Raw genomic sequence first — 15,196 nt, forward strand, 5'->3', positions numbered from 1 at the left:
ACTGAAAATTCAGCAACTCAAGGCAAGTACCATAGTTATTGATTTATTGATCAAATATTGGTTTTCCCTCATTTTTGACTGTAACTCTACAACTGTTGTCTGTGCTGAAATAAAATTTCCAGTGCAGTAGTTGTAGTCCTTGCCCCAATACTATACATATCTTACTTGTCAACCAATGCGCCATAATTTTTTGAGAAAAATTTATTCATTGTTAGGCCTACTGTGTGGGGGTGGGCAACTTATAAAATGAGGTACAAAAAAGTGCACCTAAAGGTAAAAACAGGGGCAGCAAAAGATTGACTGAATTTTGACGTCAATCATTGGTTTTACACGTGAAACACTAAAATGTCTCAAATAATTCCATAAGTGTATGCATGTTATCAAGCACTATTTTATCAGTCTTAATCCGTTGAGGTTCAACAGTGAACCTCATTTTAAGTACTGTTTTTTTATTTTTTTTTATGAATAACTCACTATATATATGTTATTATATACAAAAAAATTCCCCCACATGTATCAATGTATGCGTTGGTGTAGCGGTTAACGTCTCCGCTTGCCACGCAGAAAGGTCCGAGATCGATTTACTACGGCTATAATATTTTTTTTCTTCATTAATTTTGAATCCAAATTATTTATTTTCATTTGAAAATCTATACATTGCACTGGGAAATATATTTCGCAGGCATTTTTTCTGTAACGGGCCAATAGAGCTAAAAACGCACCACGGCACGTGGCCCAACGTGCAGGCAGTGTTGCCATCATATTGTCATTTTGTTTACGCTATTGGCTGTTGCCGTGATAAATTACTGTCGCCACCGTCGTCTGGTAAAAAAACAAAACAATTTGAACACAGCATTTGTTCATAAAGAATATTATTTATATATTATTTATGCTTGATTTGACAGTGAACTAAAGCCAAGGACAAATATGTTAGTGAAGAAATTGAAGGTGATGTCCCAGCTTTTCTGCAAGCCATTTGGGTGCAAGAGCCAAAACATTTTAAAGAGAAGATTGGAGAAAATGGGAGGTAAGAGCATTATACATTCATTACAGTACAAATATACACTACTAACCACCAACACCAACACTCAAAAGTTAGGTCTTCATAGTTGAACTTTCTTTCCTGAAGGTACCATGTCAACAACGCCTAGAAAAGTTGCTATATGCCTTGCAAGAGTACATACTATTTTGCCATTCTCTCAGATTCATTTCTCGGATTGGTACCAGATAGAAGTGTCATATTACTATCAACAAGTGACATATTATTACTAAGTGACATATTATCTCACTAACTAGTAACTAGTGCCATATGGGTATAATCAGAAATAATGGCACCAAAGTGTGACAAAAGGGTCAAAAATACAAACAGTGTTCAGAGATGTAATTGTTGTCTTATTGTAAGCACAACCTATCTAAAGTCAAGAAAAAATAAAAAAATTACTTCAGTAATGTTACTAAATGTATTTTTCAACTGGTTTATTAGCAAAAGTAGTCCAACATTTTTAGAAACAACACAAAAGATCTATGCCATTCCTTGTTATATTTTGACAAAATTATGCACATATGTAATTCTTTGAGTTTTAATTTTACTTAGACTTGCTCCAAGTCCTCAGGCTTTCTATAGACTGATTCATTTTCTATCAATTGTTCATTTATATCCATTGGTATATAAACCTATTTAAAACCATGGCCACACAACATGCACACTGCACAGAACATCATCCAGCCATGCCTCTGCCATTGGAGGGAATGTCCTTTAGTGTGAGAATACCCTGTCTCTCTTGTATACAGTGTGCTTGATGCTATTGTAAGCAGCCAGCAGGGATTTCCAGGTTAGATCAGGGAAGGCAGACCATGGTCAAACACATGAACCCTCAGGCACCTCTGTGGCCAAAACCAACATGCTCAGTGCAAGGATAGAATGACATCCAAGAATGATTTGGAAATACTTCAGAAAAAAACATTGATCTATAAGCAATATAGGTCTTTTATAGTCAATTGGGTATTTAAAGGTTTCATGTTCAATTTCGAGCAAAAAAGTAAAGTAATTTTTAAAAGGAAGAAAGAAGAGGAAAAGGCAGAAGCCTTGAATCAAGGCTAATTTTACTTAGACACTAAACTAAGATAGTCATGTAGAATTTTCTCATGGAAACAAAGTTTAGGAAAAAAAATTCATTAAAAACATCTAAAAATTTGTGGAAATCTGGAATAAAAAGTTTTTATTTGTAACCATCCAGCACAACTGAGCCCTGAAGTCGCCAATGATCATTTTTGAGACATTCAACCAAAATATTCTGCTTGAAATTAGCTTTAATATGATGTATATCATGTCTATAGTACTTGACATTTAAGTAGTGAAAAAATCAATAAAACAGTCAATAAATCCTTTGTTTCCTATTGTTTATTGTTTAAGGTCAATGGAGCATATCTCAATTGATAGTGGCACTGGAGACATCCGGGCTCAGTTGTGGTGGATGGTCACATTTGTCACAAGAAACATCTTAAATTATTTTCTGTTTAAGTTTGTATAATGCTGAATTGATGTAAGATCCATCAAACTAGTGCTATTGTGTAACACTCCTGACACTGTACAATACCTGTATGGCCTGAAATATTTTATAAACTACATTTTCTAAAACAGTGTTTGTATTTTTTTGTTGACAACATCTATGGCCCTCTCAAAAAAGGCACAGAATTTAGGTGATTTACGTTCAATTTTATTTTTTGAGCCCAGCTTGCATGTTGTTGTAACACTCCTGACACTTTGCTACAGTAGGCCTACCATAAGCCTCAAATATATATTTGCAAATCACATTTTCTAAAGTAGTTTTTGTAATTTTTTGGTAACACTATCTATGGCTATCTCAAAAAGGGGCAAAAAATTGAATTACATTATTGTTGAGCCTATATTACTTACAATTAATTGTCAGGAGTGTAACATTTTGGTCGAGCTATGAAAACCATGTTTTTTATGTACATATTTCTTGAATATGAAGGTCTTTACATCATAATTGCAGCAGTTTGGCTTCAGGAATAAATTTTCAGTGCTATAAAAAAGAACACCAACAGACTGGTAATTTCTTCAGAAATTTGAATTATTGCCAATTAATTAATTCTGTGTAACACTCCTGACATTGACTATTTAGATAGCTGTAGCAAACATGTTCAAGCAATGGTGAATATTTTTCTTGTTTTGAGTTCCTATCACAATGCACTAATAAAATAAAATTAAACATGAATATTGCCACCTTGGTGTATGAAAAAAATCAAGTTGAATTCTGATGTAACCCTCCTGATTGAGACAGAATTTCTCTTTTCAACCCACTCTAAAAGAAAACGGTTTTGATATCATGCAAGTTTTATTTTTTCCAAGTTTAGCCCAAATGTTGTTTTTTTACTAAAACAGACTGAACTAGTGGCAAATGGTGGTCATAGACCACAAACCTAGCTGGGGCATGTTGGTGTTTTAGAGGTATCTGACCCCTGCAAAATGTTACAAAAATGTTCCCCTGGTCATGAGGTTTGGCGTCACCGAGTTTGAGTCCCATACTCCTTACAGATGCCCAGAAAATTAAATTATAAGATTTGACCCAGATAACCTTTGACCTGACCCCTGCACAGCGTTCCAAAGTGTTCCCCTGGTCAGTAAGTTTCTTGTCACAAGAGTTTGAGCCCGTATCCCTTACAGATGTCCAGAAAATGCATTTGAAAATTTGACCTCTGCATGACCTTTGACCTGACCCCTGTAAAATGTTCCCTGATCATGAGATTTGTTGTCACTGATTTTGAGCCCCACACCTTACAGATGTTGAGATAAGGCAATTGTAAGATTTACCCCCTTAATGACCTTTGACCCCAATTCTGAGTGCAAGGTATGGGCACTGGGTAAAGCCGATGCACATGTGTAAGTGACGTCATTGTGCTATGTAATATGTGGCAGAAGAAGCATTTTGAAGGTATTTGGTTATACCGAAAATGCCCCTTTAATGACCTTTGATCCCAATTCTGTTTGCACCCTATGGGCACTGGATATAGCCGATACATATGTGCAAGTTACGTAATTGTAGGGTGTAACATGTGGGAGGAGAGGCATTTTGAAATTTTGTTGCCAGAAGAAAGAAAGAAAGAAAGAAAGAAAGAAGAATCGAGAGCATTACAGTACCTAGCTGGGGTGTAAACCCCCAGCTAGGTAAATAGATAATTACTGTCATCATTACCTTATTATGCTACACAATCTGGTGACGAAAGTGATTTTGGAACATATTTTATTTTTCGCAACATGTGGTCTTCACATGTTCATAAGTGAACTACTAAGTGACTAATATGAAAGAATTTGGTACTTAATAATAGCTGACACTTCACAAATGCCATGAAAACCGATGCAAAACTTTTTAACTTGTAGATTTTTACATGCATGATTAAAATACAAGTAATTCTCTTTTCTTGTCACGCTAACATGTAACACTCCTGACCATATGGGAAAGAAAATTGGGCATATTATTTTTTACATGACAGCTATATGATTTTACAAATTGCTGTGGTTAAGGCCAATCATAAAAACACATTTTAAAAGATGAATTTCTTTGCTGGTCTTTTTCATTTGCACAGCAGACATCAGCAACCTAACGGTGCCATTATTTTTACTTTACCCATATGTGACAGTGTTGGAGGCCTCCTGACAACCTTGCACTAGCTTCCAGTTTGCCAATAAGTACTCATAGTACTGTTTAAACTCCCTCTGTATGTAGATAGGTCCTTGCCACACCCAAGTCCAAACTAAATTTTGGACTATACCGTTTATGTTCCTGCTCATACCTTTGAGCTCGTTTTCTGACAGTAACCGGCTCGCTATTAAAGACATAGCCACAGAATCACTGGCAAAAGCAGATTTGACATTGCAGCTGCTAATGCATGAAATTACATAACATGTGAACATAAATCTGCCACGACCACATCTCTGTTTTCTTGAACTGTTCTCTTGTTTTTTGACTTTTTGTGTATATTTCTTGTAAGCGCCATGGTATTTTCTGGTGAATGACACCATAAAATGCCTGTAAATGTAACCAAAGAGATGTTTGATATAAAAACAGGGTTTCTAGCCAATCAGGGAATTTTCAAAAAATGGGAAAAACCAGTGGATTTTGTTTACCCAATTAGAACATGCAATTGTTTTTACCCCCTTTAATTGTTGTGCAGAAAATAAAGTGTCATGCAGAAAAAAAGTGATATCATAATTTGCAACACACAAATTGGAATGTGATGCAGCGTATCTTATATGAGATGCACCCAAAATGTGTCACATCACAGTGAACCAATTTGACATGTTTGTAAATGAATAGTACATCATTTATTGATATATGCTAAGAAAAGTGGTATGACTGAAGGATAAACCTTAAATTGTATAGAGAAGTTCAATTTTAATTGGATATTCACTTGAAGGTGTCAAGGATATACACAAATCTTATTCCACACATTCTAATCTGAATTTTGGATTTAGAAACAATTCAAATCTTATGTTGCAACCAAAATTGGGCAATAGCTGCATTATGGGAACTTTCATGTATTGATGATTTCTCTGTATGTATTCTCTGTATTGTTTAATCATTTCATTTCATATTTCAAGCAGTAAATTATAGTGTATTTTAAGTTAGATATTACTATTAGAAGATTCAAGATTTACAAGAAATGTTGGCCAGATTAATCTTGTCTTTGATGTTGTTAGCAGGCTCAGTTTAAAACAGAGCATATTACTTGTTACATATGCATGGAGAATATGTACCTTGCTTTACAGTTTATCCTTTACATTTAGGTTTAGTTTCATTTATGATATTTTACTGTATTGTTTTTGTAGAAAAGTCAAGACTACAGGTGAAAACAGCCTTGTTTGTTTTGCGGCATCTGAGAAGTTAATGAGGACAAAAAACAAACACCTCGATTTCACTCATTTCACTCATGTGATGGCCTCAGGACTAAACTGTGCAATACCAGATAACTGAGTGTGCTGAATCTGTAAGTAAATTTAAGGGTTGGTAATTTACGGTGAAATACCATAATTTAAAAATGGGGAAAATAAAGAAAGCAAATATTTTGAGAGCATTGGGCTATTCAGCAAATAAGTGCACACCTCCCAAGTTTATCCCTCCACATAAAAGTCATAATTTCTAGTCACGAACAACCACTGCAAAAAAACCCGAACTAAAGGCTTTGTTAAAGGTGCAAACATCCCAGAAATGTTAACTACTTTCATCTTGAAATTAGTGGAATTCAACCACATATTCTACACAAGGGTATATGTGACCCATCACATATAAAAGCAACCACTTGGCTTCAGAAATGAAAAAGGAGATTTAAACACTATGAAGGTTAAACTTCAATTTTAAATGACACCTTGTTGAAATCAGATACATTAAACATCTAGGCTTAGGAAGATTTTCAACATGGGGGGAGGGGGGCTGACAAAAAAATTGGTGACCTATACTGGGGGTGCCCTCGGTGTCAGGAAATTTTGCAAAAAATAGGTCAAAACACCCATTTTCCCGCTATCTGGTCATATTTTTTTACTTTATCTGAAATTATAGGAGGGCCTGAGCCCCCAGACCTAAAAGAGATTATTGAGGGGCTGAGCCCCCCACAAGCCCCCTTCCCCATGTTTCCGAAACCTATGTTAAAAATGTTTTGTGAGGCAAAACAAGCTCAAGTTTCTTTTTATTTTCTCTCATCTTCTTTCATTGTTATCTGACCATGACAGGGATTTACTAGGGTCTGGTGGAATGTACATAAATGTAGAATTCATGCCTAAACCATAAGCATTGAGCAATGCTGAAAAAGGGGGTCTTAACAGCCTTAGATATGCGTCACCTCCCTGGGAAATGCTCAGCACTTTTAGTTGGTGATTTTCATGCCATATATTTGGATGAAAATAATTGGATTTGAAAATTTCAAAATCAAATAATGGATTTGGATGGAAATACCATTATAATTTGGTTGGAATTTCAATATCTTCTACACCATTTCCACAGTTTCATGTTGAAAATATTGGATCTGGAATTGCTGCCGCAATTTCTTCCTGTTTTCTTTCCTTTCCTCCTTCCCATGTAAAGCCGCCCATGCATACAGCCACAGGTACCAAATATAGGTGACACTTGGGAATTCAACAATAAACTACATGTAGGCCAGGCCTACTACATGTCCTGGCTACATGTGTATGGTTGAAGAAATTAACGATTACATAATGCAGCGAGATCAATGCAGTCCAAGTTTGATCAGCAGTAGCTTTTTTCATACTCGCTTTCACCGCTTCCTAAAGTTTGTGTATCTCATTATATTTAGTCCACATTATCTATTTTATAAATTGACAGTGTTATGTTTTTCATGCTTTCACTGAAGATAAATAACAGTGTGTCGAAAAAAACTTTGATTTCTGCAATTGGAAGCTTTCCAACTTGAATTTTTTAGGTTGTGCAAATATGTTATATTTTAACTTTCCAAAGAATATTTGTGCCAAGAATGACAATGATAAAGTGCTTACAGTTTTACGTGTGATTTTGATATTTCTTGGAAATATTCCAAAAAACATTAATGTGTGTGAGAAATTTTTAAAAGCCAGCTGGAATTCTTTTTACAATAATTCTTTATGCAACATTTAATATCAACATTATGAAAAAAAGACATTTACAAGTACAGAGCAATCGAGCATCATCTTACATGCAAAACTTTTCAATATCAAGCACGTTTTCAAATTTAAACAAAACCTAATTAGATGTTTTGAAAGAAACAGATTGTTTAAAAAGAACAAAATATGAAGGCCACTGACAGTGTTAACCACTAGTGCGCATTGTGTTGAATGATCTCTCTTTCAAACTTGGAATGAAGTGAATTGAGGCATACATTATGTAATTTCTTCAATCAGTCAACCGATTCCAGTAAAATTAAGCGTATAAGATGCGGAATAAGATGGGCTACACGCTATTTTTAGATTGTTGAGTTCTGATGTCTATTTCTCGACTTACGTCCAAATTTCTTAGCCCGATAATTTTTTTCTGGGACACCCTGTATAGCACACGAGATCTCATATCTGGTTGCCAGTGCGAGATGGTGGCTCTGCACAATGCGCTGAGAATTGTATCATGTTTGTTGAATGTTTTTGACTTTGCATCATGAACATAGTATTATACTCCTCCAAGCTATTTTGTGCAACTTGGGAACATATTGCATTGAGCACCCGTGTTTTTTTTCAAGATGTACTCAATGATAGCCAGTTCAAGCAGGGCTCAAAATACTTCTTGGATGATGAGGACTATTTTGATCTGATTTCATTCAAGGTCCACTGACTGGTAAAATCATGTGAATGTATTATGTGAACAATATGATTTCATTTACTGCATTTTTCTGTATTTTATTGCAGTGCCTCAGACTAAGGAAGAAAATGATTGGTGAAACGGGCAATGGATGACATTCAGTAAACTCCCGAGTAAACTACCAGAAACATATCAGGTGACATCATGGTCTGAAAAAAACTGAGAAACTTCACGCACAGAAAATTATACACACTGCATTAAGGATACGATACATGATTTACCGACAAGTGACTCATTTTGGAATGCGATCATGAATTTTGAAGAAAAAAAAAGTTTCCACAGGCTTCGTTGGGACTCGAACCAGCGATTCTAAACTTCCTTTGATTACTGGCGTCCTAGCGCTTTACCGCTTCGACCATGGTGGCAGTTGAGCGGATGAGTGTAATGATAAATGATAAATCTCATAATGCCATCTTTAGCCTTTTGTTTACTAAAAAAGATGCGGTTTGTAAAGATAGATTAGCCGTTTATGCATAAATAGTACCGAACGTTTGGGAAAGGTTTCAAACAAATAATAAAGACACTGATGTGATGATGAAATTAAGCGTAAGTCGGGAATTATCAAGGCCGCAATGTTTTGTTTTGGTTTTAGGAATTTGACCTTAAAATTTCACGACTTCATGACATTATCATTCGAAATCAACAAAGATATTTCAACAGTATATAGCTCATTCTTTCTCTAGAATGTTTTTTGTACATGTATGTGAAATAAGCTTCAACAATGATTCGCTGCATAATGGTAAAAATAGCCTTGACCTAAAAAAAGGGCGAGAGGTACCATATTTACGGATTCAGGCTAAATTTAAAATTGATAAAAGCGTTTGTTTTTTGATCGATTACAAAAATTATTTTTTGTCGTATAAAGAAATTGTGTCTGGCGTGAATTGCACTACAGTTTTTATTCCTAGGGCACTTTGACTTCTTCAAAAAATTTTTTTAATGATAGAGTGAATCCCCTGGCCCTCTATAATTACCAACAAAAGATCGAGTCCCCTTAATACAGTTTAACTTTGGAAGATGACCTATTCAGAGGTCAATGACTGTGCAGTGTGCACCAACTGTTTGAGGTATGTGAAAAATTAAAATCTGAATATAATGCAGTCTAAAATGCCAGATTTATTAATTATTAATATATAAAACCAGAGCGGTTATGGCACCACAGCTGAACCACAGGCCTTTTGCAGTATACCACTGTCACCGGGGTCATACATTCTTTGGATATCTAATATTATCTAGATATGAAAAGGACCCAAAATAGGAATATTGACCCCAGTCTAATTATGAGTGTCTCCCCACAGAAATTATTTTCATATTCTTTACTTTTTTCTCTTTTATTTGACATACATTCTTTACTTCTTTCTCTTTCATTTGACACCACTCGGGAGCTCATACCACCTTGGCATTTCGAGATATGAGAAGGACCCAAAATCCTGCCATTGTGGCCTGTGGCCTGTACACCATCCGTGAAAATCAACTTTGGAAAGCACCCTAAAAAGGATTTAGCAGCTTGGCTAAAGCGATACCCTAAACAGGTGTTTTCCACCGTACCTAAACAGGGATTTTATTCCTTGCATGAAATTTCATACCCTAAATTCCATTTCTGCGTATTAGCAATTGCAATTTTGCTACCCTTTTTTCCAATATTTCATGTTTTTGACACCCTAAACACGTTACGCGCGTATCATGCTTACCCATGAAAAAACTACCCTTTTTACACGTTTTATTATCGCAGATGGTGTACAGGCCACAATGGGAGTGATCCCCCCGGGCCCAAAATATGATTATTGACCCAGGTCCTATGAGGAGTGTTACCCCCAGGTGGGATAATAATTTTTATTATATTCTTTACTATGTTCTCTTTCATTTTACACCACTTGGGGGTTCATATATTCTAGGCTTTTGAGATAGGAAAAGGACCCATATGAATATTGACCTGGGTCTTATGTTGAGTGCCACCCCAGGTGTGAAAATATTTTTATTATATTCTTTACTTTTTTCTCTTTAATTTGACACCACTTGGGAGGGGTCATACCTTTGTGGCATTTAGAGATATATCCATTTTAGACCAAAATGTTAGTCAGTCAGTAAGTAAGATACACTAATGTAGGCTGATACCATTTCATGGTCCAGCAAAAATATGGTACAGGGTGTTTCAAAATGATTGGTACCCATATCAATATCCAGTGAACATGGCCAAGTCTGCTTCATCAAAATGCATCATTACATCTAAACTGACCTCAAATAGAAACTTATAATTTTTCACAAGGTCATATCTTAAAATCCTCTCCATAAAAATGAACAAAAATTGCACACAGGATTACTTCAATACTCTACTCTAAACACATGTCAGTAACCAAGCAGTTGTCCAACTGACACAACAGCAACATACACTGACATGGAACACCTTTCTGGACCAAAATTCACATCCCAACAGATTTCGTTGTAGGGTTCCAATTATTCACCTGTGAATGTGGTCCCGAAGCTGTTCGTGTCAGTGCATTTTACTGTTGTGTCAGTTGGACAACTGCTTGGTTACTGACATGTGTTTAGAGTAGAGTATTGAAGTTATCCTGTGTGCAATTTTATTCATTTTTATGAGAGGATATTAAGATATGACTTTGTAAAAAATTATAAGTTTCTTTTTGAGGCCAGTTTATGTACCTTGTTTGTAGATTTGTCATTAAACAATAAATTGTAGTAATTTCAAGAGGATCTAATGCTGAATGTGGAAGAAGCAGGTATTTGATTAGACTAACAATCTTATGGATCCCAATCATTTTGATACACCTTGTATGGATTTCTTCATAATTAAGCCATCTTTATAGTTTGTAATAAAACAATAAATAGCTAATGAGGAAGATGAGGACCATGTTTAATTGTTTTGTCTGCATTTCCACATTTACGCGCAAAATTTTTGCAGCCCCCCCCTTCCGCCCTTTGCTTAACTCTAACACGTCTGAGTACTACAAAATATTACTTGATATATGCGCTGTTTGTGCGTGCATCCCATGTAGTGTGATGATGCAATATCGCCCTAAGTGATATAGGCATGGTTTCGCTGACCAGCGAAGCCCAAGACCCATGGCAAAGTGTTGCTGAGCGAGTGATTGGCATGTGAGGGGGTCTCTGGTTTTAATCCCACCCAGAGCAAACAAAATCTTCCTTTGTTTTCTCTCTTTATTCCTTCCTTCTTTCCCTTCCCGTCATCAAAAAGCCCCTAGCAGATTAGGGTTAAGCTACCAAATTGAAAACGGATGTTTGAAAATGTATAAAGCTGCTTTTACATGGAGAGTTAAAATATGTCTAGTCTAGATGAGTTATGAGTGCTGCGTTGAGTCTGTTTCACATCGGGTCTAGATGAGTTATGAGTGCTGCATTGAGTCTGTTTACAAGGAGTAGTGAAACCCAAGGTTAAAGTTTGGATGAAAGTTCAAAGTAGATTAAGGGACAACCATCAGAATTTCCTTTTGTTAAAGTAGAAAATGATTATTAAAGGAAGGTGACCTGATATATTTGGAAAATCAAATTCTTTAAAACTTGTGTATAACATAAAATGTCATCCCTTTCAAGCACTCATGCAAAAGAAAATGTAAATGTTTTTTGTAAATGTGACTAATTCCTAATGGAATTACCGACATTTATACAGTGTGATATTGGTAGTCTACATTGTTTTTATTAATGATTATCATCATGTAATATATTGATTTCAAGTGAAAGGTCCTATTTTCTCATAAACATATTGAAATTAGAAGTTCCAACTCAGTGTATTTCCGAAGATATCATCAAAAAACTGCCTAATTATTAGTCGCAACTATATGGTATACCATAGTTGAGATTAATTTGGCAGTTTTTTGATGATTTCTTCGGAAATACACCAAATTTCAATATGTTTATGAAAAAAAATATGAGCTTTCATCTGATACCAAAATCAGCATTTTGATGAGGTTAAAAGTGGAGGATGAGATTTTCAATCAGGTTACCCACCTTTAAAATACTGTTTACTTTGGGCTGAAATTTTGGCCCAAAAATATCAAAATTTTGAACTTCAAGTTATTTGGGCGACTTCCGACCTAATAACCACTTTCATGTATCGATCAAGTTTTCTGGAGTATTTTGACACTATTTTTGATATTCAAAATTTTAGCCAAAAATGTCACAAATTTGAAATTCAGTTATTTTGGGTGAATTTTGACCTATATCCCACTTTTATGTATCGGGTCAAGTGTTCTTGAGTATATTTTTACACATTTTGGACATTCAAAATTTCAAAATTTTTGAACTTGTCATTTGGGTGAATTTAGACCTATATCCCACTTTTTATGTATCGATCAAGTGTTGGACATTCAAAAATTTTGAGGTCGAAATTTGGCCAAATAACGAAGAAACAAAATTTTGAAATTTTTGGCCACATTTTTTGAATGCCTAAAAATGGTGTCAAAAGATTGTAGTAGACTTAAACTATACATAAGAGTTGTTTTTAGGGCAAAATTTGGCCAAATAACGAAGATACAAAATTTTAGCCAAAAATTTCAAAATTCTTGAACTTTGTTATTTGGGCGAATTCCAACCTAATAACAACTTTCATGTATCGATCAAGTGTTCTAGAGTATTTTTGACACCATTTTTGGACATTCAAAATTTTAGCCAAAAAATTTCAACATTTTGAACTTCCTTATTTGGGTAATTCCGACCTAATAACCACTTTCATGTATCGATCAAGTGTTCTGGAGTATTTTGACACTATTTTTGGATATTCAAAAATTTTGGCCAAAAATGTCAAACATTTGAACTTTGTTATTTTGGGTACTCGACGCTCATCCGATCTACGGTATTCTACCCTAAAATTTGGCCAAATAACGAAGATACAAAATTTTAGCCAAAAATTTCAAAATTCTTGAACTTTGTTATTTGGGCGAATTCCAACCTAATAACAACTTTCATGTATCGATCAAGTGTTCTAGAGTATTTTTGACACCATTTTGGACATTCAAAATTTTAATAAAAATTTCAACATTTTGAACTTCCTTATTTGGGTAATTCGACCTAATAACCACTTTCATGTATCGATCAAGTTTTCTGGAGTATTTTGACACTATTTTTTGATATTCAAAATTTTAGCCAAAATGTCACAAATTTGAAATTCAGTTATTTTAGGTGAATTTTGACCTATATCCCACTTTTTATGTATCGGTCAAGTGTTCTTGAGTATATTTTTACACATTTTGGACATTCAAAATTTCAAAATTTTGAACTTGTCATTTAGGTGAATTTAAACCTATATCCCACTTTTTATGTATCGATCAAGTGTTGGACATTCAAAAATTTTGAGGTGAAATTTGGCCAAATAACGAAGAAACAAAATTTTGAAATTTTGGCCACATTTTTGAATGCCTAAAAATGGTGTCAATAGATTGTAGTAGACTTAAACTATACATAAGAGTTGTTTTAGAGGCAAAATTTGGCCAAATAACTAAGATACAAAATTTTAGCCAAAAATTTCAAAATTCTTGAACTTTGTTATTTGGGCTGAATTCAACCTAATAACAACTTTCATGTATCGATCAAGTGTTCTAGAGTATTTTTGACACCATTTTGGACATTCAAAATTTTAGCCAAAAATTTCAACATTTTGAACTTCCTTATTTGGTAATTCGACCTAATAACCACTTTCATGTATCGATCAAGTGTTCTGGAGTATTTTGACACTATTTTGGATATTCAAAATTTTGGCCAAAAATGTCAAAAATTTGAACTTTGTTATTTTGGGTGAATTTCGACCTATATATCCCACTTTAATATATCGGTCAAGTGTTCTCGAGTATATTTTTACACATTTTTGGGCATTGAAAAATTTTAGTCAGAAATTTCAATATTTTTGAACTTCGTTATTTGGGTGAATTTCGACCTATATCCCACTTTTATGTATCCGTCAAGTGTTCTCGAGTATTTTTAAAAATTTTTGGACATTCAATAATTTTAGCCAAAAATTTCAAAATTTTTGAACTTTGTTATTTGGAAGAATTTCGAACCTAATAACCAATTTTATGTATCGGTGAAGTAAGTATTTTTGACACCATTGTTGGACATTCAAAAAAAATTTGAGGTGAAATTTGGCCAAATAAAGAAGATACAAAATTGTGAAAGTTTTTGGACAATTTTTTTGAATGCCCAAAAATGGTGCCAAAAGATTGTAGAAGACTTATACATAGGAGTTGTTTTTAGGTCAAAATTTGGGCAAATAACAAAGATACAAAATTTTGAATATTTTGGATGTCCAAAAATCAAGTAGTGTCAAAAACTTTAGAAGACTGACTGTACAAAATGAGTTGTTTTTAGGTCAAAATTAATCAAAATAGCGAATTTCAAATTTCTCGAGCCAACTTCTCCACGCTGCATTTAGCAAGTAGGCATATCCACTTCTTGTATGTAAGGTCTAAATAAGATCATTGTCTGTATTTTACTCTACATTATATAATAAAGTAACTTGATTGTTCTATGAACATGCATATGGGATATGAGTACTCATTTAGAGGTCATGTCTTTCAAATTCAATGATTTAAATAACTGAGAAATATCTAATTCATCCTTACTTTTTTCTAAATTGACTAACATGCTATGTTTGCCATAATATTACTACTGTGGTATATGCCATGTCCAGGGTGTGATTGAAAGCTCGTGAAATATCCTGAAAGTAGTAGAAAACTTGAAAAACAGTGTGAAATTGGGCTAAAATACCCCAAAATGGGCTGAAAATGAATCAGAACAATTGTGTAAATTTTGGCCATAAAAATCCTGAAATCAGGTAAAATCCAGAAGAACAAACACATGTATGTCTAGCT

At 34.4% G+C, this 15,196-nt stretch overlaps 1 long non-coding RNA gene across 1 annotated transcript; it reads left to right on the top strand.

Moving 5' to 3' along the window:
• The first annotated feature begins 992 nt into the window (after window positions 1-992).
• On the top strand, window positions 993-8,468 carry LOC140141131 (uncharacterized). Its single transcript, XR_011857354.1, has 3 exons — window positions 993-1,027; window positions 5,852-6,009; window positions 8,405-8,468. It is a non-coding gene; the product is annotated as an uncharacterized lncRNA (long non-coding RNA).
• The last annotated feature ends 6,728 nt before the right edge of the window (window positions 8,469-15,196 follow it).

This window comes from Amphiura filiformis, chromosome 19 (assembly GCF_039555335.1).
Source record: "Amphiura filiformis chromosome 19, Afil_fr2py, whole genome shotgun sequence".
Classification (NCBI taxonomy): domain Eukaryota; kingdom Metazoa; phylum Echinodermata; class Ophiuroidea; order Amphilepidida; family Amphiuridae; genus Amphiura; species Amphiura filiformis.